This window comes from Arvicanthis niloticus, chromosome 21, assembly GCF_011762505.2.
Source record: "Arvicanthis niloticus isolate mArvNil1 chromosome 21, mArvNil1.pat.X, whole genome shotgun sequence".
Taxonomy (NCBI): domain Eukaryota; kingdom Metazoa; phylum Chordata; class Mammalia; order Rodentia; family Muridae; genus Arvicanthis; species Arvicanthis niloticus.
The window spans coordinates 30,094,816-30,121,210 of record NC_047678.1 but is presented as its reverse complement, the minus strand read 5'-3'; the positions used below and the strand labels follow the sequence as shown (position 1 = coordinate 30,121,210).

The window sequence follows — 26,395 nt, the reverse complement described above, 5'->3', positions numbered from 1 at the left end:
TTTGATTTGGATTTGATGAGCTGCTGAGCTGGGAGACTGCCTGCAGGTAGTGGATAAAAACCTGGGCTCCTGCTGGGGAATTCTGGTTTCTGGGATTCCACACCCCTAGGTTTGAGGATTTTCTAGTTGCATTCAAAAGAGCTGTCAGGGTTTGAGCTTTGTAAGTCTCACCAGCATGTGAGCAGATCATGACATATGGTTAAGCCTTGTCCCCATGGCCTTTGTGGGCCACTCCCATCAGGTGTCAAACAGATCAGCCTCTTGTGTCTCCTTTGTGTTGGTCAAATCAACTATAGCCTCAGGCCCAGAAGCCACCTTCTGGAACCTTTGTATGTAATATAAAGCCCCCCACCTGCACTTTTGAACACAGAGAGTGTCTCTCTCTGTCACTCTTCTCTGTCTCTCTGTATCTCTCTCTCTCTCTCTCTCTCTCTCTCTCTCTCTCTCTCTCTCTCTCTCTCTCTCATCTTCATATCACTTGGCCCAGTATATACAGACCCTTTCCACTGAAAGTGATGGACTGTGTGACATACACTGGCTGTAAGACTTAAAGGTTCTGAGGAGGTTTGGCTGGGTTAGGAGAGCTGGTATGGAGGGCTTTGTCATTGAGGCATTATGCAACCCAGGAGCTCTGGCTTAGCCTTGTTCTCAGATGTACAATCTCTACTGTGTGACCTCATGAAAATGGCATACCCTCAGTTCCCATTACTGTCAAATGGAGACAACCCAGTAGATGCTAGTGTCCTCAGTAACAATGGCCCAGTTTCTGAGGAACGTGTGTGTGTGTGTGTGTGTGTGTGTGTGTGAGAGAGAGAGAGAGAGAGAGAGAGAGAGAGAGAGAGAGAGAGAGAGAGAGAGAGAGAGAGATGGGGGGATGGTTCAGTTCTGTGCTTCCCTTTACTTGGCCACCTCCAGACAGGAGGAGGAAACGTGGAACTTGCACATGGGAAGCAGGCATCCCATCCCACTCCTGCACTGAGGTGTGCTTGTGCTCTGCTCTCACAGGGAACTCAGGCTTCAGAACTATGTCCCAGAGGATGAAGACATGAAGAGGTGTCGGGTCCCCCAGGCCAAACCAGTTGCAGGTACATGGACCTCTTTTCCCCCATGTTCCTTCCAGTCACCCTCAGAGAAGAGGTACCAAGTCAGAGAGAGCCGTCTGGGGCATTCACACACCTTCTCAGGGAGCATACATAAAAGGGTCAGGAGGGCAGGGAGGAGGCCCCTTGTACCTCCAACCTGGAGTGGGCCACAGGTCCTCAGGGCATGAGGAGTAGAAGTGACCTGAGATCCTTGGGCAGCAAGGCAAGATGGTGAGTCCTGTATTGCTGGGGAGAGGGGCAGAATGAAAGACCCCAGAGAGAAGCTAACCATAGAGCCTCAGGGGACAACCAGCAGCAACACAAAGGCCAGAGAGAGCCTTGTCCAGATTCCCCACTCCTTTGACTGAGGGTGACAGATGTAGGGTGAAGAGGGAACCTCCTAGTCACAGGAGCAGATTTATCCTTGGTCCTGAAGGATCTGGCTTCGTTTGGTTTTGAAACAGGGTCTCACTGTGGAGCTTACTTTCTAGACCAGGCTGGCCTTAAGCTCACAGACATCTACCTGCCTCTGCCTCCCAAGTGCCACCATGCTTATCCAAGAATCTTAGTTTTTAATTCTTGATACCAACTTTCCATTGTGCAAGTAATGAATGAGTAAATACCTCATCAAAAATTCAGAAGTTGCCCTATTGTTCGTTGCTACTCCTCTCCCTGCCCCATGGAGTAGTGGCGGGTGGCATGGGCACCCCACAGGGTGGGAGGGTGATGAGAAACTGGCCCTAGGCCTCTACCAGGAGGCTACCAGAACTTAAGTTTGGCAGAAGGAAGGAATGTCAGAGAAACACATCCCTGGTGACAGGTCTGAAGGCTGTCCACGTTGTTCCGTTTCAGGCATGCATCCCCAGAAGGGGACACTCAGAGAGAGACCTAGGGACTTACTGGAGGCAGGAGGTGCCTGTCATGAGTCTGAGGTGGGATGAAAGGGAAGATAAGGCACCCAGACTCCAGCCATGCCAGACCTAGAGGCCATCCCTAGGACCTTCCCTTTTAGTGCCATAGCTCCCATGGACACAGGCTCCTCCCATTTTGTATCTGGAAGCCTGAGGCCCGGGCCTTGTCCACTCCAGCTATAGCCTGCTCTGTCCCTTTCTGGGCCCTGGGGTCTGCCTTCAACCTAGGAGACCAGATGTCTTCCAGGGTTGCTGCTGAGTGGTGTCCCTCCTCTTCCCTGGGGCCCTTTTGGCTGTTAAGTCTGGAGGAAGAGCTCCCACCCACCAGGCCTGTGTTGTTCTTTCCCCCTCTAGTGGAGGAGAAGGTGAAGGAGCAGCTGGAGGCTGCCAAGCCAGAGCCTGTCATTGAGGAAGTGGTGAGTACCTGGGAGGCCCCTCCCTGCTTGTGCTGCTTCCTTCTCTAGCTGTCTCTGTTCCCACCCTACTAACTTCCTTGCCTGCCTGCATTTTTCTGCCTCTATGCCCAGTCTCTGCACTCCCTCTCAGGATGAGCCTTGGCCCTGAAGCATTGTCTCCTCTCTCCCTAGGACCTGGCCAATCTGGCACCTCGGAAACCTGACTGGTGAGTGTTGTCCATGAAGGCTGGCACAAGCCCTTTGGGGAGGTGATGGTGTTTGGTGCATGTCAGAGGCCTCGGCTGGGAGGACAGCCAAGGGACAGATAGGGAATAGGGACAAGCACTGCAGGCATAGCTCTGCCCAAGAGAGTCAGGGATGAGGGCTAAGTAAGTAAGGCATGAGACATGGGCGAGGGTAAAGTGCTGAAGAGGGGCCCGAGGGATGAAAGAGCAGGCATCCTTTCGAGCCTCTTCTGTAGGGGGGAAAACTCACCTACTCTGGGGTCTCCGACTTAGCAGTGCACCCCTGTGTGCTCAGGATACCACAGTGGAGAGACGGATGGGCAAGCAGATAGGGCTTAGGCCTCTGTTTTAACTGTGAAGTAGGGAACCCAATCTCTTCAGCCTGGAAGCCCCTCTGAGTGAGCTGAGAATATGGGTGACGGAAGGTGCTGTAGGCACGTCTCTTGGTGCCTGTAGATCTGTGGGGTGGGTGACAGCACCTACCACAGTGCTTTAATTTGATGAAACAGCCATGAAGTGTATGCTGAAGGAACTGCAGAACTAGAGAACTCAGGCTGATTTTAGGAGTTCTGGAAGCCCCAGGAGTGGGGGTGGGAGGCCGTGGCCAGAGGGGGAATAGGGCTGACAGTTGGCTACCACAAGTTCCTCTCTGATGCTGACTCAGGGGACATAGAAGGGGGATCCCACGGAGCCAGCCACCATTCTGTTTCAGTCTTCTACCTTGACTGAGTGTGTGGTAGGCGTCCCCTTCTCTCAGTTACCTCGGTGGAGTTAGGAAGGCTGATGGATGATAGGGTCCAGAAAAGCAGAGAAGGTAGCATCATGTTCTCCCCAGAGCAGCATCTCAGGCAGGATAAATATCAAAGCCCTGCAGGAAGATCCCAGGGCCACACCATGCTAACCCTTAGCTTCTGCATTTCCCCTCTCTCCTGATGTAGGGATCTCAAGAGAGATGTGGCTAAGAAGCTGGAGAAGCTAGAGAAGCAGACCCAGAGTGCCATTGCAGAGATGATCTGTAAGTGCACTCTGGCCAGTGGGGGCCTGCCCTTGGAGCAGTGACTTCAGCACAGACCTTTTCCACTTCTCTGCTCTCTCTCCATCCAGGTGAACGGCTGAAAGGCCAGGAGGACAGCCTGGCCTCTGCAGTGGCTGCCAACATTGAAACAGAGGCCTGTGACTCTGACTGACATGTTTTCCTATTTCATCTCTTCAGCACAGACATCTCCTCTGATGTAAATTGTGCTTTTTAACTTCTATAAATAAACCTTTCTTTAATAGAGTCATGTCGCTTCTATTTTTCTAAAGACAGGCAGAGTTCTTGCAGTTTTGACATCAGAGAAGACCTAAAAGGGTCTGGAGAGATGACTCAGGGTTGACTGACTGCTCTTCCAGAGGTTCTGAGTTCAGTTCCCAGCAACAACCACACGGTGGCTCACAGCCATCTGTAATGGGATCCAATGCCCTCTTCTGGTATTTCTTAAGACAGTGAATGTGTACTCAGATACATTAAATAAATTTAAAGAGAGAGAGAGAGAGAGAGAGAGAGAGAGAGAGAGAGAGAGAGAGAGAGAGAGAACCTAATAGTAGTCCCAGTATAGAAGAGTTTAGTAACCACTGACATTATTTTAGGAATTCTTCCAGGATCATTATTAAGAATTAAGAAATCATCTATTTGTGGGGCGGTGGTGGCCCACGCCTTTAATCCCAGCACTTGGGAGGCAAAGGCAGGTGGATTTCTGAGTTCAAGGCCAGACTGGTCTACAGAGTGAGTTCCAGGATGGCCAGGACTACACAGAGAAACCCTGTCTCAAAAAACCTAAAAAAGAAAATGAAAAAAAACTGTCTATATAGCATCACAAGACAGTACATCTTCATTGTTCTCCAGAGATCTCCTCATTAAGTAGGGTTAATACCTATTGATAGTTACATATATTTAATAACAGGAAACATATCAACAGCAGGAATCTTTCCTAAAAATGAATTTCTGATGGGCCTTACCTACTGTAGTTCTGTCATAAATTAGAATCCAAAGTGGACCCATCTCGGGAATGTCACCTGCTAGTTTCTAGCTTCTCCCAAGTTGGCTCCTGACAGTTTATTTTAGGGCTTCCTCTCACCCTAACTCATGAAGTGTGCTGGTCCATGTGTGTTGTGTTCCTTCCATATGGTGGCCCAGCTTTGGCAGACAGTGCCAAGGACTTAGGTCATGCAGTACAGTGCATGTGCACACAGAAGTTAGGACACCCAAACAAAGTAAATATAATCATTCAGATGACAGTTTTGAATCTCCTTGTGGCTGCAGATAACCTGGAATACCAGCAGTCGAGGGAGGCAGGGGGATCAGGGGTTCAGATCATCCAGCTACAGGCCAGCTTGAGGCTAGCCTGGGCCATAGAACCTTGTCTCAGGAAGTAGAAAGAAGGTGGTTGTTGGGGTTGGGGCAGGCAAGAGAAGGGAGAAGAGAGAGGAGATGTAGGGAAGGGAAGGTTTAGAGGCATTTCATGTGTTTTGCCTGAGTGTATGTTTGTAACTGTATCTCTGCCTGGTGCCCAAGGAGACCAGAAGAGGACATCAGATGCCCTGGAACTGCAGTTCCAAATGGATATAAGCCAAGGGGAATTTACAGCCATGGAAGCTGAACCAATAGCCCCAAAATAAGTGTCTGTTTTATTCTCAGAGGAATAAACAGTGCTATCCCTCTTTACACAACAAGAATTAGATGTAAGAGCTGATCAGAAACCCTGAAAATCAGCTCAGAGTGGCGTTACACACCTGTAAGTCCAGGTCTCTTAGATTGAGGCAGGAATTTGAGGCCAGCCTGTGCTATAGACAGATGCTCTCAAAAGAGAACAGCCTAACCCCAGGTTGAAAATAAGGGACTAGCAGATCTCTGGTGAGCACAGGATTGGCAAAACGTAGCAGAGACAGCTGGGGTAAACTCGTTGCAATGGAGACTTAGACATGTGTTTTCAGCTACACTGATGTGCTGCGTTTGTGGATCAGGAAGGTTGGCACAGTGTGGTGGCAGACAGTGAGACCACTTTGGCCAGTAGTGTGTGTTTCCTCTGCCCCTTAGTGTTCTGGTGGACTGTTACACTTGTAGGCCAGGTGCCAGGCCAGGAATTTCATAGGATCACAATAGCTCATGCACACACACACACACACACACACACACACACACACACACACTTAAAACCATTAGGGATACGTGTCCCTTTGTGTGTCTTCCACCAACCCCCGGCTTCACCTTTCCATGGTGGCACCTGCATTCACCTCCGGCCCCATTCACCACACTCACTGTCACTTAGCTGGCCATTAATATATCAGGGCTTCCACAAGCTTCAACAGTGTAAGGAGGCTAGGGGGATGAGAGTGATCTAAGCCAGGCACATCATCCATTAGTGAAAGAAAGGCAGCAAGCCAGGCTTGCCCAGGGATGTGGGAGAGAGACATGGCTAATATACTGGCATCTTTTGGAAAGATCAGTAAGGTTGACTGCTGAACAAGACTGATATGGAAGACATAAGACCCAGGAATGAGATGAGAGTGTCATAGTCCACAGACATCCAAATATAAAGGCACATTACAGATTCAAGCGTGACAAAGGCTAGAGAGACAGCTCAGGAGTAAAAGTCAGTCCTTGCTGGGCAGCCCAGACATCCTGTGCTGGAGTCCTGGAACCCACGCAGAAGTGGAAGAACGTACTCCACAGAGTTGTCCTCTGACTTCTGTGTGTGCGAGTACACGTGCACATGTGTACACGCACAGACACTCTACCCTCCAGACTATACCCCCAACCCCAGGCTAACGGGTAACTTTAGATCCTACTCATGTCCCAAGTTAAACCTCATCACATCCCAGGGAATTATCACCCTAAGAGAGCTGAAAGGCTGGGCCAAGTCAACAGCACAGGTGAACCCTGCCCATAGTCAAGTGGAGTTCCTTAGAGCTGGAACAGAGTCAGTCACAGCAGGATGGGCTGACCTCCAGCCTGCTACAAAACTGAGAGACAGGACATGCCCCATGGGAGTGCCTGACTCTGGTCCACTTTCACCCTACCCACCACACTGGGCTCCCCACCCAAGCAAAGATGGTGAAGGCACACAGGTACTGCTTCTCTGAGAAAAAGACCATGAAGATGAGGCTGTGCAAGTACAGCCCCTCCACCAGAATCCAGTAGTAGTTGTTTGCCAGGAAGTAGAGGAAAAAGGTCACGACCACTAGGCAGCCAGCCTAGGAGACCAACCAGGGTTAGTTCCAGAAGGTAGAACCTGCATCTTATAGGCAAGGTTTGGTTTTCATTGGGGGTGGAGGGTTGGGGGGCCAGGAAGTTCACTCTAGGCTGCTGGGTTGGGACAAATGTAGTCCATAACTCTGTCCAGGAAATAGACTCAAGGAAGGGGGCAGAGAAGAGACCCCTGAGATGGGGCATCAGAACTTTGAGACTGGATTGGAGATGTCTTCAGTCCTTATGGCAAAGTTCCCTTAGGGATGCAGGGGGAGGGGGTGGCCTCTCTCTGTAGGTCAAACACCCTCTGTCTAGGCTATGGCTGAGTCACACCTCTCTCCATCCCCTATCCTACTGATCCCATCTAGTTCTAGGGAATCTGGTTCTATGCAAGAGCTCTGTGTTTCAGAGAGGTTTTTCACCATTCTAGGCATGGCTTGGCTATCTTTTTAAAAAAGGAAGTTGGCCCAGCCCACCCTGTTAGGCACAAGCACCCTCATCAAAGTTCCCAGCCAGCCTCAAGCCATCTAAATCCACTAGAACGCTGTGCTTTGCCTGCCATCTTTAATGTGCAACACATATACTTTTTAACAATTTTTCCAATCCCTCTGGACTCCTTACACACACACACACACACACACACACACACAAACACACACAGACACACACACACACACACACACACACACACACACACACACACACATGGAGAGAGAGAGAGAGAGAGAGAGGAGAGAGAGAGGTGCATGGTCATGTCTGGTTGTGAGTGCTCTGGTGAGCAGACAGCATTTTCCTGGGTACAGGATGGTAAGGATCACCTGAGCCTGCTGACTTTCCCCTGCCTGATCCATCTCTTTTAGGCCTTCACTCTGGCTGGGTCTCCCTCTATTGAGCCCACCCTAGGTATCCCTGACTGTCCTGGAAGTCGCTATGTAGACCAGGCTGGACTCGAACTCAGAGATCCATCCACCTGCCTCTGTCTCCCAAGTGTTGGGATTAAAGGCATTCACCACCGCTGCCCCGTGCTGGTCAAACTCTTTCTATACTGTGGTGCTTATTTGGCCCTGGTTGCTGTTTGCAGGATCCTAGGCAGGGAAGGCAGCCTGACTCTGATTATGTTGCAGCTCCAGAAAGGGATGAGTGATCCTTCTTGAGTTCATAGGAAGAAGCCATGCAGCCAGGTCTCCAACTCAGCAGGTCTGGAGTCCAGCCAGAGAGTGGACAGCGAGGCTTAAGAGCAACCACTCATCAGGAGAGTTCGAGGTGCCACTGGCTGCTGCTGTCTGTAGAGCAGGGAGAGGCTGACCTGAGAGTGAGATGGGATTGAGAGTGACCAAGGCAGGTTTCTGAGTGTTTGTCTGGTAGTGGGGCTTTAAGAAGAGGTTATCCTATGTAACCACACTGAACCCGACCCCATAATTTTCATGATGCCTCAGCCTCTGAAGTGCTGGAATTACAAACGTGCACCACCTCATCAGGCTCAGGGAAAGTTTCTCAAGGCATTTGCTCTTGAAGAATTGGCACAAGTGCATAAAAATGGCTAAGTATTCCAAGAAGGCAATCAGGAAAGGAGTGTGCAGGTTAGGCAAAACCAGAGCAATCCACTCCCTGTATTCTCTTCCTCTAAGGTCTGATTCCACTTGCTTTTCTAGGAATTTGGTTCCACTTAAAAATTAACTGCCCCAGGACACATCCTGGGAGGAGCATATTTCTTAGTCCAAGGACATCTGCTGGATTACCCTGCTGGATTAACATTCAGAGGAAACAGGGATTAACATTCTCAGACCACACCTGCAGGTGGGGAAGGCCCTAGGCAGGTAGACACATTCCTCAGGAGGAACCAATCCTCAACATTTACAGACAAGGGTGGTCCTTGCCACCTCATTCCCCAAAGACCAATCAGTTTAAAAGTCACATTGTTCCACCAATCATATTGTGCCTAGTCACTGTTTCTCTAGTCCACCCCTTAAACAGTATAAAAACTGCTCTTACCTTCAACTTGAGGTTCTTCTTGGTTCTTCTAGCCTGTATGCAGAGGACTCCAGTGCACTGGGTTATTATTATCATCCAACCTCAGGTTATTGCAGTGAATCCCGTCTGTGAGAGTTTCTGGGGGAGCGTGTATCCTGGTTTTAGATCTTGTAAGTCCAACACTTTCTGACTGAGTCTGTGTGAGGCCAGAGCAGAAAAGGAGGGGGGCCTGTGAAAAGATGGCGGCTGCTCCTGCTGGTATGTGCCAACTTGAAGAAGAGGCACTGATGCTGAAAGAATGGCTGAAGGCCCTCCTGGAGAAAACTGGGTGCAAGGACAGGGGAGATGGGAGGCCACAGCGCAAGAGGCTCAGAGAAGAAGAGGAGGAGCACAAGGAACCCAGGTTTTGGAACTATGTCCCAGAGGATAGAGACCTGAAGAGGTGGCAGGTCCCCCAGGCCAAACCAGTTGCAGTGGAGGAGAAGGTGAAGAAGCAGCTGGAGGATGCCAAGCCAGAGCCTGTCATTGAGGAAGTAGACCTGGCCAACCTAGCACCTCGGAAACTGGAATGGGATCTCAAGAGAGATGTGGCCAAGAAGCTGGAAAAGCTGGAGAATCGGACCCAGAGAGCCATCACAGAGCTGATCCACGAAAGGCTGAAAGGCCATTAGGACAGCCTGGCCTCTCCAGTGCACGCCACCATCCAACAAGAGGCCTGTGACTCCGACTGAGATGCTTTCTGTGTTTCATCTCTTCAGCACACACACATCCTGTGGGAAGGTAGTCTCAGACAGGGATGGGGTTAGGCTGGCCAGCACTTCTGGGTCTTGAGAACTGAGCCAGCCCACTGAGTCTCAACTTCTGTTGGTTGTGACAGTTCATCTCCCAGGGGTTTCCACTACCCCGAGTGGGTCAAAGCTGTGATCTGTACATATGTATGTAAACAGAGCTTTGTAAGTTCTGGAAATAAAGCTGCATTTAGTAGAGTTGTGTCGCTTTCAGTTTTTTTGGTGCTCGGGGGTTGGACTTGGGATGCAGAAGTTTTACTTACTGTTCTTACTCCTGGTTAGGGCCAGCCTAGGTGAGCCTGGAGGGGTGGGCAGCGCCAAGGTTGACCTTCTGCTCCTAGTCTCTAGTCAGACTCAGCAGTGGTCGCCTCGGAACCCTTAGACCACAGATATAGAGACTGGGATTGTCCTCTTAAGACCCCTCCCAAGGCCTTGCAGTAGTTTGTGCCAAGGAAGGAGAGAGTCCCACATGGTCCTCTGGACCCCTTCCAGTATGAGAGTGAGGAGGCTGCACTCTGAAGAACTTCACAAAGAACATGGCAGATTAGAGGCTATCACACTGCTCTCCCCGATCCTGCACTGCTACCAGCCATGCATCTCTTTCCTCTCCCAGTCAGAACTATGGGTCAGTTCTACTAGAGATCAGGATATGGTATGCTAGGGTTTAGCTGTGATCTTGGAGCCTGGACTAAGCTGTGAGCCTCTGTGTTGATTCTCTAGATGACAGCCTGGAAGCATGAAGCTGATGTAGGTATAGCCATCTGGAGCTCCTCTCTGGGAAGATTACACCTGCAGTTTGCAGGGTCAGCCCCTGCAGACTTCTTTCCTGTTCTGGTTCTTCTTGAAGCAGCAGAGTGAGAGGAACTTCGAAGGGGGTGAGACTTGGTCTTAGGAGATATTTAGGGTTGTTGTGTAATAATTGAAGACCCCAATACTCGGGAGACCCTTCCTCAAGTCTCAGGGAATCACAACCACCCAAAGATCACAAGAAACCATACCTGGATGCAATCAGCAGAGGTTTATTAGGGAAGAAACATGGCAGCCAGCAGTGTCACCATGCACTTGCGCAGGAGTGGGGTTCCACCCCAACATCCAGTCTATGGAGGGTTTGAAAGTGAAAAACCACAAACCAGGGGACGGGGGATGGGGTGAGGAGTTGCCAAGGATACATAACATAAGAGTAGCGAAACATTCCAGAGAAACCCACCCTGAAAGGTTAATAACCATGTCACTGTGTCCCACCTTCTCATTTACCAACTACTTCAGATTAACGATCTTCACTTCTTCCTGCTATAGCCCCACCTAGGTGGCTTGCATCTTTTTTCTGTGGTCAGGAATGCCTTCCTGCCTTGGGCCTCTCCCACCCATAGCTGGGCCTACTGCCTGAGGCTTGATTCAGGGAATAATGTCCTCCACCTGGAATGTGTCCTGGGGTAGTGAAAATCTTACATTCAGAAAAATGGGACCTGCATTTTTCTGCCCAGGTCTAAGGGCAAAGAAATCTACACATATTTCATAAAATGGCCTTTATAATTTTTCACTCTACATAATAATAAAGCATTTACCTATCTAAGTCTAAGTCACTTTGCTACTGTAGCTGACCTACCTTGGAGGCCAGAAACTGCAGTCTCTGGCATTCAACACCTCAATGTAAAACAGCAGGCTATTAAGTAAAGGATTAATTGTTAGAGCTTTTCCCCTTTTGTGGGGAGCCTGCAGATATCATCCTTGCAGCCATCTTTAGCCATATACCCAGACAAGAGACTGGATTACAATAGCCTACATTGCTGAGCACATTCTGATAACATCTGGTTTTAGATACCCAGGATCTTCCCTTGGGTGTGTGAGACTTAAAGATGTGTTACTTAAGGGTGGGACTTAGAGGTCAGGTTTAGAGATAAGGCCTAAGGGCATGACTTGAGGGAGAGACTTAGAAGGGAGACATATAAATGGCAATAGGCAGACAGAAGAAAGCTATAGAGAATGGGCACTTGGAATATGCACATGAGACTTGAGACTGGAACTTGGAGGCACTAGGGACTAGAAACTCAAGACTTGGGACTTGGACTAAGAAGAGAGACTGAAGGATAAACAGGATTGAATCACACTCTGTCTGGTCTCCATTCCTTGCATCTGTTCTCTCTCTCTTTCTCTCTTTCTCTCTCTCTCTCTCTCTCTCTCTCTCTCTCTCTCTCTCTCTCTCTCTCTCTCTCTCTCTCTCTCTCTCTTGCTGAACCCCGACCCATGTGGACTGGAGCAGCTTGGGGCAGTGTGGGCTCTAACAATTTAGGCCCCAAGGCTTTCGGTAGTGTGGGTTCCAATATTGATAGTGTGGTCACTGACATTTTGGCCCCCAAATGTGAGGCATCTTGGGCCATGACACCCTTTGTCTAGATGCCTCTTGCTGGTCAGGCTAGGGGGAAGGTTGGAGCAGTAAACTCCTATTGAACCAGGGGAAGAGAGTCAAGCTAGCAGGAGAAAAAACTTTTACATAATCAAAGATGGAATAAGCTCATATAAATTCATATTCATAAGCTCATATAAATTCACAGATTCATGCATGCACACTTATACATTTCCATTCTAACCAGTGAGGCCCAGTTTGCATATGTTCTCACAATTACATATGGAACCATACACACATCCATACTAACATGCATTTGGAGCAAAAGACTAAGCACCAGTGCAGAAAGAACTCACTCATTCTGGATGAAAAACGAGCTTCAGTCTCTATTGCACAGAGAAGGAAAAAGCTTCTGCCCTTTTATTGCTAACTGAATTAAACCCAAATCTGTAAGAGAAGAAAGCTTTGTTCTCTTTAATATGACTAAGCCTGCCTTGCTATTAAGAAAAGGCCTGTTCTGTCCCATGGGCAGTAGAAGCCTGCCTGCTCTTTCTGCTCTCTCTGGAGCTTCCTCTGTTCTCCTCCTTCCCTTAGCATGCTGCATATTGCTCTCTTAGTTTTTTAAGTTGCCTTATAGTTTATGAGTTATTCCACTCTGCATTCTTGTCCTACTCCCTCCTCCTGCTCTGATGTCACAGTGATGTCCTTACTCTTAATACCATTGCTCCCAATGGTATGCCTTTACTTCTAAGTTCTTCTTGTGTTCCGTTTTGTCTACAAAAGTTCTCCTCAGCTCAGTTCTGACTCTTCTGGTCGTCCTCAGCACATAGCCATCTTTCAGAATACATGATCATATGGTATAAAAAGTTCATCACAAGTTTACACATAAATAAGTTTACAACAGAGAATGTTTACATGCATAGACATTAGGAGTAATTATCTGGCCAGACATTATCTGTCACAGCTCTACAGGGTCATAGAGAGTTAAAAACAGTAAGTTATTAGTGAAGCTTTGTATAGAAAAACCCAGTCAATATTTTATCTTCTGTCCTTGTGCCTATAGTAAATTGTAGTTCCCTTTTTATGACCTTTGGTTAATGGTTTTACAACCTCTTGGAATGTGCTCTGAGTAGTAGGTGCCTGCTTGCTATCTCAGAAGCAACTAACTCATGACACTAAAGACTGGCAGAGTTCTCCTCGCGATTTTGACATCAGTGAAGACCTAAGAGGGGCTGGAGAGATGGCTTGGCAGTTGAGAGCACTGACTGCTCTTCCAGAGGTCCTGAGTTCAATTCCCAGCAGCAACCACATGGTGGCTCACAACCATCTGTAATGGGATCCAATGGCCTCTTCTGGTATTTCTTAAGACAGTGAAGATGTACTAGCATACATTAAATAAATTTAAAAAGAGAGAGAGAGAAAGAAAGAGAGAGAGAGAGAGGAGGAGGACCTAATAGTAATCCCAGTATAAAAAAGCTTAAAAATACTGGCATTATTTAGGAAATCTTCCAGGATCATCATTAAGAATTAAGAAATCACCGGGCAGTGGTGGCTCATGCCTTTAATCCCAGCACTTGGGAAGCAGAAGCAGGCAGATTTCTAAGTTTGAGGACAGCCTGGCTTACAGAGTGAATTCCAGGACAGCCAGGACAACACAGAGACACCCTGTCCTGAAAAACATCCTATATTTGTCTATATAGCATCACAACATAGTACATCTCCATTGTTCTGCAGAGATCGGCTCAAAAGTTTGGGTTAACACATAGTGATTTTTACATATATTTAATAAGAACAAAAAAGCATATTAATAGCAGAAATCTTTCCTAAAATGAATTTCTGATGGGCCTTGCCTACCCTAGTTGTGTCATAAATTAGGATCCAAAGTGGACCCATCTCAGGAATGTCACCTGTTAGTTTTTAGCTTCTCCTAAGTTGGCTCCTGACAGTTCATTTTAGGGCTTCCTCTCCCCCTAACTCATTCAGTATGCTGGTCCCTGTATGTTGTGTTCCTTCCATACAGTGGCCCAGCTTTGGCAGACAGTGCCGAGGACTTAGGTCATGCAGTAAAGTGCGTGTGCACACAGAAGTTAGGACACCCAAAAAGTAAATAAAATCTCTCAGATGACAGTTTCAGATCTTCATGTGGCTGTAGATAACCTGTAACACCAGCAGTCCAGGGAGGCAGGGGGATCAGGAGTTCAGATCATCCAGCTACAGGCCAGCTTGAGGCTCGCCCAGGGATGTGGGAGAGAGAAATGGCTAATATACTGACATCTTTTGGAAGGATCAGTAGGGTTGACTGCTGAGCAAGACTGATGGAAGACATAAGAACCAGGACTGAGATGAGAGTGTCATAGTCCACAGACATCCAACTACATAGGTACATTACAGATTCAAGTGTGGCAAGGGCTGGAGAGGTGGCTCAGGGGTAAAAGTCAGTCCTTGCTGCGCACCCCAGACAACCTGTGCTGGAGTCCTGGAACCCACGCAAAGGTGGAAGGACTGACTCCACAGAGTTGTCCTGTGCCTGTATGTGCACAGGCATACATGCACAAACACTATAAGCTCCAGACTATACCACCAACCCCAGGCTAACTGGTGACTTTAGATCCCACTCCCGTCCCAAGTTTTACCTCATTGCATCCCCAGGAATTATCACCCTAAGAGAGCTGAAATGCCAGGCCAAGTCAACAGCACCTCGTGAACCCTGCCTATAGTCAAGTGGAATTCCTTAGAGCTGTAACAGTCAGTCACAGCAGGATGGGCGGCCCAGCCGGCTATAAAACTGAGACAGGACATGCCCTGTGGGAGTCCACTTTCACCCTACCCACCACACTGGGCTCCGTACCCCAGCCAAAGATGGTGAAGCCCCACAGGTACTGCTTCTCTGAGAAACAGGCCATGAAGATGAGGCTGTGCAAGTACAGCCCCTCCACCAGAATCCAGTAGTAGTTGTTTGCCAGGAAGTAGAGGAAAAAGGTCATGGCCACTCGGCAGCCAGCCTAAGAGACCAACCAGGGTTAGTTCTAGAAGGTAGAACCTGCATCTTATAGGCAAGGTTTGGTTTTCATTGGGGGTGGGGGGTTGGGTAGGAAGTTCACTCTAGGCTGCTGGGTTGGGACCAATATAGTCCATAACTCTGTCCAGGAAATAGACGCAAGGAAGGGGGCAGAGAGGAGACCCCTGAGATGGGGGATCAGAACTTTAAGACTGGATTGGAGATGTCTTCAGTCCTCATGGTAAAATTCCCTTAGAGATGCAGGGGGTAGGGGGTGGCCTCTCTCTGCAGGTTAAACATGCTCTGTCTAGGCTATGGCTGAGTCACACCCCTCTCCATCCCCTATCCTACTGATCCCATCTAGTTCTAGGGAATCTGTTTCTATGCAAGAGCTCTGTGTTTTTGAAGAGCTCCAAACTCCGGAGACCCTTCCTCAAGTCTTAGGACATTGTGGCCACCCAAAAATCACAAGTAACCATACCTGGATGCAATCAGCAGAGGTTTATTAGGGGAGGAGCCGGCGGTCAAAACGACAAGCTCTTTAGCTCCAAGAGCAGGGTTTTGGCCTAGAGTGGTGGGTTAAAGGGTCTTTTATAGCATGGGGTGGGAGGAGGATGGCATTTTCGTGCTCTTACACATGAATGGTTGCATTTTCGCGTGGTTACACATGATTGGTTGTTTTACAAATTTTGAAAAGACCAAATTTTGGAAGACCAAGGGAGGGGTAACCAAGAACAGTGGAACATTCCAGAGAATCTAGCCCAAATAATCTAGAGTCATGTGAAAATCACTGCACACTCATTTTTCTCAAAAATGTGGTTTCACCAAGTCACTGCCCTACCTTGTATTCTCACTAGCTCCAGCTGTAAAGCCACAGCCCTGTCATTGTGTTTTTACCACCTGAATGACTTTCACTCCTTACAGCCAGTTCCTGGAACTGGCCTGGCTTGTTTCAGAGAAAATTTTCCATGTCCCTAAAAAAACTTAAAGGGCATATATATATATATACATACATATATATATATATATATATATATATATATATATATATATACACACATACATATATATATATATGTTCTATAAAAATGATTTTTATAATTTTTCATTCTTCATTTCCCCATTTTCTCTAATGACAGGTTTTTAATCATAAAAACTTAGATTTCAGTATCATCATAATTGTCATTTTCTTGACCTAAAGTCCAATATTGATGTCGCAGTACTAAAAATTGAACAGCACTTATTCTGTCTCTAACAAAAGTTACTAATCTATTTAAAATGCAAGGGCCTATGGTTAAAAGCAAAAGTAAAATCACAAGAGGTCCAGCAAGGGAGGATAACAGGGTTGTCAACCAAGGAGACTTATTGAACCAATTTTCAAAACAGTTCTGCTGTTCCTCTCTATCTTTCTGTCTGTAGTCTAACCTTAACATTCTTCTCTTAGAGCAACAGACTTCTTTAAGAAACAGCAAGTCTAGTCCTCTTAGCAGCACCTGTCTCTATACCTGTAGCCATTCTTAGTCTCAATGTAACAGCTAGAGTCAAGGAAAATAGGCTCTCTGTAGAAGCGTCTAGAGTGTATCTCAAACTCAGTTGAAGAGTACCTGCGGGATCTAGCTGGACAAGTACACAATAATCTTTGACTGCAAGCACACATCATGATTTATCAATCTTAGGAACTAAGTATCTGTTAGCAGGGCTTCTTGGGCTCTATTCTATTGACTAGGGGTCTCAAAACATTTCCTTTTCTTTGAAACACACTTTCAAAGTTGTCCTCTGACTTTTACACATTTTGTGGCACATAGCTGTCTACATACACATAAAATCACATATATAATAAAGAGAAATTGCAAAAGGAACAAATCTATATAACTCTAGATTCACATTTCAACTTCAATCTTGTAATCACAAGCTGTCATTTAACCTTGGGTGTATACACACTAAGCCCCATCCTCTAAGGCAGCATTGCCCCCGTGCCTCTAGGGTGGGATGTCTCAGGAGTCAGGGCCTGCTCTTTGGCCTTGTAGAATAGCAGACGACCTTGAGCTAAACAGCAGGAGGTTGCTCTGGCGTCCGGATGTTCAGGCACGTGTTGGTGGATTTCAAGGAGGTCGGGTGGGTAGCAGCACCAGGAAGTCTCTTAGCATCCTGAAAAATCATTTCTCACACAAAAGGGACATTCTGGGTATGGAACAAGGACAAGGGACACTCTAGCCAGCGCCAGTTCCCAAGGGTAGTTTAATTTTAGGGTCCTGTATATTCTCTCTACCTGTCCTGAGCTTTGGAGACAATATAAAACTGCTCTCTGATCTAATTACCTAGGGCACTTGAAACCTCGGGAAGGTCCCTATTCTAGGCTGTTTTTTCCTAGGTATTTCTTATTTACTCTAAGTCTTATTATTTCTCTGGCTCAAAATCTAAGGTCCCTTATACGCTTTAAGTCTCTTGGCTGCTTGGTTGCACTCATATCTTAAGAGTCCATCTGTGTATTTAGTCTGGTAAATCCTTTGCTTTCTGGGGAGTATAGTTCTCCCTTCTTGTGTACACTATTATCTCTTTTTCTCTACATAGTATCTGGCAGGATGGCTAGCAATCTGAGTTCTTTCTCTTATTCTGTGCTTTAAGTGAGGCCATCTCTTAGGCCCACAACTGGAACAGGCTCCCATATCAAGACACTTGATTTGTCCAGTTATTGCCTCAGGCCACTGAGTCTCCTCCCTTTTTGGTGTCCTGGACAACGAATACTCACAGTTCCTGGTTTCATCAGGGTTTCCTTTCTTGGTATATAGTCCTGCAGACATGGGCTGTGGCAAAAGCATACCTGTTGTCCATGCAGATGTTGGCTTTCTTGTCAGCCCCAAGTTCCAAGGTTGTTCTCTGCACCGATGATCTCAGGGGTGGGGAGTCAGTCCAGATGGCATGTGTCCACCACAGTAGTGCTGGCTTGTCTCTGACCAACATGGAGAAAACTGCTCCCGTCTGTAAAGCACGTTACCTTGGCTCCTGGCTGAAGTCAGTCTTCTATCCGTTGAATTCTTGTCAGCTAGTTGCAGCCCAGGAAGTGTTGTATCTGGATGTCCATCCTAGGGAGTATCCCCTCAACCATACAGGGGATAGGAGCAGCCTAGGATGACCATAAATGAATGGGATACCCAGCCCATCTCTTAGTCCACCATTTTCGGGTAGTCCATGAATATGTTTTGACCCATTGGCCTGGAGGAAGCCCCTGTGTCTATCAAAAGTTGGGTGGCTCCAAGCTGCCCCGTCTATCTCAATAGCTGTCTTCACACAGAGCTGTTATCTTCGCCACTTGGGGTGTTTTTTGAGGCCTGGGATTTTCTGGCCCTGGCTTCTATTTTTTAGGGCCCTCTTGGACCCTGAAGTTGGCTCCTTTACTTGCAATGCGCACACTGGTCTTTTTCAAAGAGTTTTATCTCTCTTTGATTGGAGTCCCTTTTTTCTGCTTTCTGTGAATTCTTTCCTGTCACCTTTCTCTTTCTTCACCTCTCTCTAGTCTCCTCTATTCCTCTCGATTCCTCTGGACTCACAGCAACTTATCTCTATTCTTCTCTACTCTTGTCTTCTAGACTTATAGTAAACCTTCTCTATTCCTCTTCTCTATTCCTTTCTTTTAAATCTTCTCTCACTTGTTATTACCATCAATAATTTTAATATGTAGTATACTTCCTAAATCTTTCAATGACTTATCTTGTAGTCTCTGTAGCCTCTGGAGCCTTGTCTACACTGACAGAATGTCTCTATGAGCTAGTCTAGAAAGGCTGTGGGTAACTTATCTGATCTCTGCTTAACCTCATGTGTCCTGATCAAAATTAGTGGGGTCTCATGTAACCCTCTCTCTCAAGATCTATCAGTGGGATCTGGCATGGGCCTTTGGGTGTCCCTTACCTTCTGTCACATGAAGGTCTCAGTCACATCTGGTCCAAATTGACCTGCTGCTGACCACGGCCTGATCAATTGACGGGGTCCCCAATCTGAAGACCAGAACCTGCAAAGGTCTTGTGAAAGCAAGGCTTTTACCTTATTTGTTGCTTTGAACTCTGTGTAGACTGATGCATTTGTGAGGCTGCATGACTGCTGTTCACATCACACTAGAGACCATAACCTAATTCAGTCTGCAAACAGTACCTTGTCCACAGGTGTAATGTGAGCTCACCTCTGAAGCTCTAAGAAAGAAACCAAATCAGAATGAATAGCCTTATCTGTAGCATTTCACAGCAAGGATTATTAAGATGTTGAAGGTTCACACAGTTATTAACAATTTTTAAAAGGCAACTTGAGTTACATTTGACACATATTTGAATTTAACTTTTAACAAAATAGAAACTTTGGTCATAGTTCTATAAAAACCTTTTAAAGAGTTATTTCTGATTACAACAAGAACAATAAAGTAAACATTTTTATGTCTAACATAAGAGCACAAGTCTTCACCACTTCTTCAATTTTATCTTGTCAGAACTCTCATCTTTGAACCAAATCTTAATGAAAATCTCATATAAATAATGAAATTGTCTCAAACAGTAATGGCTAGAAAATCTATCAAAACTGAAGCCTATAGATATATATATATACCTATATATATACCCGCATAACCTACATGCGGTAGGCGGGCTGTAGGAACATGAACCTCGAGCAAGAACCGAGGTAGCTGCCCCTTATTAAAGGACCTGCCCGCCTTTCTGCAGCTGTATTCTTGAACCGGCGGCTTCATTTCTCTCTCTGCCGGCAATCATGTTACCTATTTTTCACTCAAGATGTTTAACACAGTAGATTAACAGCTAACACACAGATGATTTGCCAAGAAAAGACACACACATATAAAAAAAACAACACAAATAGCTCACCCCTCTCATGGGTGGTACATAAAACACAGATAGCTCACCCCTGCCACGGGTGGCACAAATAACACTTAACTACATTTGGTCACGACCCCAGATGGAGAAGGATTCCACGTCTCCTCCCAAGTAGGAGCGCTCAGTCTCTTGAAACCTGACAGTCAGATCCCCTGACCTTCTGGAAGGCCTCTCGCCTTTGCCCTGAAATCCAACGGTCAGATCAGTAAGAGATTTTTTGGCAAGTAAAGAAAGAAAGGCATGTTTTAAATGTGGTAAGCTTGGACACTTTGCAAGAGATTGCAAAGTAAAAAATGAGTTAAGCCAGAGACAGCCCAGAAAACAGCCTGGGCTCTTCCCAATTTGCAAACGTGGAAGGCATTGGGCTAGTGATTGTAGGTCTAAACAAGACGCACAAGGTAATACCCTTTCCCATAATCAGGGAAACAGGAACAGGGGCCAGCTCCAGGCCCTGAACTGATGCAAGCCAAAACAGGCTTATGGAGCAGTCAGTTTCTTACCAATAAACACCAATCCCTTTCTGAACTCAGTCGAGCAACACCAGGAAAAGCAGGACTGGACCTCAGTTCTGCCACCCACACAGTATTAATCCCAGAAATGGGATCTCAGGCCTTCCCATTAATCTCTGGGGCAGAGATCTGTTATCCCAGTTGGGACTGATTATGTGCAGCCCTAATGAAATAATCACAGCTCAAATGATAAACCCTGGATTTTCGCCCAGGGAAAGGATTAGTAAAAAGTGAAGAAGAGATTATCTAACTTGGATCTGCCAGGTGGTGGTGTCACACGCCTTTAATCCCAGCACTCAGGAGGCAGAGGCTGGTGGATTTCTAAGTTCAAGGCCAGCCTGGTCTACAGAGTGAGTTCCAGGTTAGCCAGGGCTACCAGGTCCTCTCTCTGAAGGAAATACCAAGGCAGAACTAGCTACTCGTATAGCTGCAGTGACTTTATCAGATCTGCCATCTAATTTGGATCAGGCCATAAAGGCTCATGAGTTACATCACCTTAATTCTAAAACTTTAAAAGGTATGTTTAAAATTACTAGAGAACAAGCTAGACAAATTGTCAAACAATGTCAATCATGTGTTAAGCTTTTACCAGTTCCTCATTTGGGTGTAAATCCAAAGGGACTGATACCAAACAGTATCTGGCAAATGGATGTTACTCATTAAAATGAATTTGGCAAGCAAAAATATATACATGTATGTGTAGACACATACAGTGGTTTCATCTATGCAACATTACAAACTGGAGAAGCAAGCAAGCATGTGATTGCTCATATGCTTGCTACAATCGCTGTAATGGGTGTGCCTAAACAGATAAAAACTGACAATGGCCCAGGTTATACAAGCTCCAGTTTCTACCAATTTTGTGAAAGATTGGGAATACTACATAAAACGGGTATTCCATATAATCCACAGGGCCAAGGTATGGTAGAAAGGGCACACCAAACCATTAAATGTCAATTTGAAAAAATTAAAAAGGGGGAATGGTACCCTACCAAGGGATCCCCCAGAAGTATCCTTCATCATGCACTCTTCGTTTTAAATTTTTTAAATTTCGATTCTGAAGGAAAATCTGCTGCAGATAGATTCTGGCATCCTGATACCAAAAAGAATTTTGCAACAGTCCTCTGGAAAGACCCATTAACTGGAACCTGGAATGGGCCAGACCCAGTGCTTATCTGGGGAAGAGGTTCTGTTTGCATATATTCCCAAACTGCAGATGCTGCACGTTGGCTGCCAGAGAGACTGATTAAACAAATAGACAACAATAACAAATCCAGGGAGGAGAAACCCCCTGAGAAGCGTATTTTTTCTTCACAGGAAACATGAAGATGCCTCACAATTGTCTTCAAACTGGAACAGATCAATGAGTAAACCTGACTTGGGAAGTTATCAGTGCTGAAGAAGACATCACCACCCATATCTCCAGGGTAGCTCTATTGGACTCTTGATTCCCTGACTTATGATTTAGTGGGGAACTAGATTGTTTTAGATTTAGTGGGAATTTAGATTGTTTAGACCCAGGAGAAAACACACTACCACAGTTACTGTAGTTGTTTCTTGGGTTTGAGATTGACTAGAGCAGGAACAGGGATTTCCTTAGTTTTCTTTAGATCAAAACTATGATTAGTTTTGTATTTATATAGATTTAGATTCTGATATAAGACATTTATAAACAGAATAGAAGAGGCTTACACTTTTTACTCCTCTGATAGAGGGAGTTATATGTTGCCCTTTAAAAAGAGTGTTGCTGTCATACTAACTATTCAGGTGTTGTTAAGTCTCTTGTCTTTTGGGTCCACGCGGTTCAACAAACTGATGCCTTTTGTATGAGATGCTATTCAAATGAAACCCACACAGGTCCATTATTACAGGCTGGAAGCAAGGGATTGTAAAACCTCTGTCATCAAGACTAATGAGGTATATCCCCTAACTTACACACTAAACCGGATAGTCAGTGACGGGTAAGAGAGCATACCGAGACCCTTGCCCCTAAAAGAAGGGAGGCCTCACCATCCTAAGACAGGAGCTCAACCAATGGCTGTTGAGTATCTAAGGACGGGAAAGAAAGGCTGGGGTCCTTTGCTCCAACCTAGGACAGGCACGGTTTCCGTAAGTTTTCCCAGCCTTCCCTTTAATAAAAAATTTAAAAAGGGGGACCTGTTGGGTGCCCACTTTTAGCAGAAAGCGGCTATCAGCTTTGCAGCCATCTTGAGCCATATACCCTGACATGAGATTTGAATTACAATAGCCTACAACAGCTGAGAACACTCTGATAATCTTGGTTTAGATACCTTGAGATTAAAGGTGTGTGAGATTATAGAGATCAGAGTTAGAGACAAGACCTAAGGGCATGATTAAAGGTGTAACTTAGAGGCGTGGCTTAGAAGTAAGACATATAAAAGGCAGAGACAGAACAGATCAGAATTGAGACTATAGAAGACATTAGGGAGACTATAGAAGACAGAGCCAGAGATCAGAGAATATAGACGGAGATCAGAGAATATAGAGGGATCATCAGAGACGAATCTCTGACATTAGGTAGAATCTGCTGTCACCCTCGCTCTTGTTGGAACCTTGACCCACAGACCAGAGCAGCAGCTTGGCAGGGATACAGTGGGCACCCAAACGTGGGTCGGCCCTGGCCTCAACATTTTGCCTGGGCTGCAACATTATTTTGGCAGACCCAACGTGGGGCTAGTGCGGTCCCCAACAGGTTCCGGAATCTAGTTTGTTGTGGGCTGGCTCTGCGGTGTAGGCTGTTTCTTGAAGTCGGTTTCTGAAGTCCAGGTGTGGGCCAGGGTCGCTCGTTTTCCGCCGCTGCAATCATGGCGGCCTCCACAGCAGCCGGGAAACAGCAGATTCCTAAAGTGGCCAAGGTGAAAAACAAAGCGCCTGCAGAGGTACAGATAACTGCTGAGCAGCTTCTAAGAGAAGCTAAAGAAAGAGAACTCGAGCTCCTCCCGCCTCCACCTCAGCAGAAGATCACAGACAAAGAAGAATTAGAGGATTACAAACTACGGAAAAGGGAGACTTTTGAAGATAACATAAGAAAAAATAGAACTGTGATTAGCAACTGGATAAAATATGCATAATGGGAGGAAAGTCTAAAGGAGATTCAAAGGGCTTGATCCATATACGAGCGTGCTTTAGATGTCAACAACCAGACTATTCCACTCTGGCTGAAATATGCAGAAATGGAAATGAAGAACCGCCAGGTCAACCATGCCCGAAATATCTGGGACCGTGCCGTAACAACTCTGCCACGAGTCGACCAGTTCTGGTACAAGTACACACACATGGAGGAGATGTTGAACAATCCTCCTGGTGCTCGGCAGGTGTTTGAACGCTGGATGGAATGGCAGCCTGAGGAGCAGGCCTGGCACTCCTATATCAACTTTGAGCTGAGATACAAAGAGGTGGAGAAGGCCCGCACCATTTATGAACGCTTTGTGCTCGTGCACCCTGCTGTGAAGAACTGGATCAAGTATGCTCGGTTTGAAGAGAAGCATGCTTATTTTGCTCAAGCTCGGAGAGTCTACGAGAGAGCGGTTGAGTTTTTTGGGGATGAGCATATGGACGAACACCTGTATGTGGCCTTTGCTAAATTTGAGGAAAACCAGAAAGAATTTGAAAGGGTACGAGTTATCTACAGATATGCCCTGGATAGGATTCCAAAACAAGAAGCCCAAGAACTCTTTAAAAACTATACCCTCTTTGAGAAGAAGTTTGGTGACCGGAGGGGTATAGAAGATATCCTCGTGAGCAAGCGGAGATTCCAGTATGAAGAAGAAGTGAAGGCTGATCTACTCAATTATGATGCATGGTTTGATTATTTACGCTTGGTGGAAAGTGATGCAGAAGCTGACACTGTGCGGGAAGTCTATGAGAGAGCCATTGCCAATGTGCCACCCATCCAGGAGAAGAGGCACTGGAAGCGCTACATCTACCTCTGGATTAACTATGCACTCTATGAAGAGCTGGAGGTCAAGGATCCTGAGAGGACAAGACAGGTATATCAAGCGTCTTTAGAACTAATTCCTCACAAAAAGTTCACGTTTGCCAAAATGTGGTTATATTACGCACAGTTTGAAATAAGACAGAAAAATCTGCCATTTGCCAGAAGAGCTCTGGGAACTTCCATAGGCAAATGTCCAAAGAACAAGTTATTCAAAGGTTACATAGAACTGGAACTACAGCTTCGAGAATTTGACAGATGCAGAAAGCTTTATGAAAAGTTTTTGGAATTTGGACCTGAAAATTGTACGTCATGGATTAAGTTTGCAGAATTAGAGACAATCCTTGGTGATATTGAGAGAGCTCGGGCAATATATGAATTAGCCATCAGCCAGCCACGCTTGGATATGCCAGAGGTACTTTGGAAATCATATATTGATTTTGAGATTGAGCAGGAAGAAACGGAGAGAACAAGAAACCTTTACCGACAGTTGCTTCAGCGAACACAGCACGTCAAGGTATGGATTAGTTTTGCTCAGTTTGAGTTATCTTCTGGGAAAGAAGAAGGAAGTGTGGCTAAATGCAGACAGATTTATGAAGAAGCTAACAAGACCATGAGAAACTGTGAGGAAAAAGAAGAGAGGCTTATGTTGCTGGAATCCTGGCGAAAGTTTGAAGATGAATTTGGAACAGCATCAGACAAGGAGAGAGTAGACAAACTCATGCCAGAAAAGGTCAAGAAGAGAAGAAAGGTCCAGGCCGACGATGGGTCTGATGCCAGATGGGTAGAAGTCTATGACTACATCTTTCCAGAGGATGCTGCCAACCAGCCTAACCTCAAGCTTCTGGCGATGGCCAAGCTTTGGAAGAAACAGCGACAGGAAAGAGAAGCTGTGGAACAGGATCCAGATAAGGACATTGATGAGAGCAAAGCCTCATCTTTTTAAATGTTGTAACTGCTTTTTATAAATCAACAGTTTAGAGCTTTGACTTCTGGATGTTCTTATATATTTACCCAGTAAGGGGTTGTTTGACATCTTTGAATTATTTTTTAAAATGCTGCTGGATTAACTATGGGTGGGAAACTGCAAGTAAAGGAATATTTTTGGAATGTGCTGATACCAGTCTTGTTCCAACAGCACTTCCTCTTAATTGTGACGTGGTAAGTTTGAGTGTGTTCCCATTTAAGACAGTATGGATTGTAAGTCACTCACCAATGCTTATAATAAATCCCAATTTTTGCCAGATATGATGTCTCATGTTAATTCTAGTACTGGGGAGACACAGGTAGAAATTTCTATGTGAGTCTAAGACCAGTCTACTCTGCATAGTAAGTTACAGGATAGGTAGAGCTACATAAAGAGATTCTGCCTCAAATCAATCAATCAATCAATCAATCAATCAAGTAACAAAAAAGTAGAAATATCAAAGTAGAGAGGCAGAGAGGCCAGCTTGGTCTACAGAGGTCCAGGACAGCCAGGGCTACAGGGAGGGAAGAAAAGTAGAAAAGGAAACAACAAAAAGAAAAATAAAAGAAGAAACTCCCTCCATTTTCTTAGAAATTCCTTTCCTTTCTTATTAATAATTATTTTAATGTATGTGGGTCTGTATGAGCTCACACCACATGTACACAGGTCCCCGTGGAAGACAGAAGATCCCCTGGAGCTGGAGTTACAGGCAGTTGTGAGCCATCTGGTACAGGAGCTGGGAACCCAACTCCACTCCTCTGAAAGAGCAACAGGTGCTGAGCCATCTCTCCAGCTCCAGAAATGCCTGTTTGGGAAGACGTTTCCCAGCTTTTACTTTCTGTACTATCACAATGACACTCTGTGATTTGTAGAACAGAGACTTTCTTTCTAATAAGGAAGAGGAGGGAGGCTAGGAAAGCACAGAGCATTTACTATAGTTATATAGGGAACAATGGTGAGGACCAGGATAGATGTGGAGGATCTGAAGCCTGTCTTCTGAACTCCTGGTCTAGTGTTCGTTACTCTATCCACCATTCCTGCTACCACTAACAATGGTCAAGGGGCCTGGAGGGAGATGAAGGAAGCAGTGTTCTGTGTCTCACTTCAGGCCTTGTGAATCAAGAATACACA

The 26,395-nt window shown here is 46.1% G+C and overlaps 1 long non-coding RNA gene and 2 pseudogenes across 1 annotated transcript; all 3 read left to right on the top strand.

The window, feature by feature from the left end:
- The first annotated feature begins 1,956 nt into the window (after positions 1–1,956).
- LOC117693845 (uncharacterized) lies at positions 1,957–3,910 on the top strand. Its single transcript, XR_004604474.2, has 3 exons — positions 1,957–2,615; positions 3,572–3,648; positions 3,738–3,910. It is a non-coding gene; the product is annotated as an uncharacterized LOC117693845 (long non-coding RNA).
- Positions 3,911–9,071: 5,161 nt separating this feature from the next.
- Positions 9,072–9,503, top strand: LOC117693839 (coiled-coil domain-containing protein 12 pseudogene; annotated as a pseudogene).
- Positions 9,504–23,134: 13,631 nt separating this feature from the next.
- LOC117693829 (crooked neck-like protein 1 pseudogene) lies at positions 23,135–25,262 on the top strand (annotated as a pseudogene).
- Positions 25,263–26,395: the final 1,133 nt, after the last annotated feature.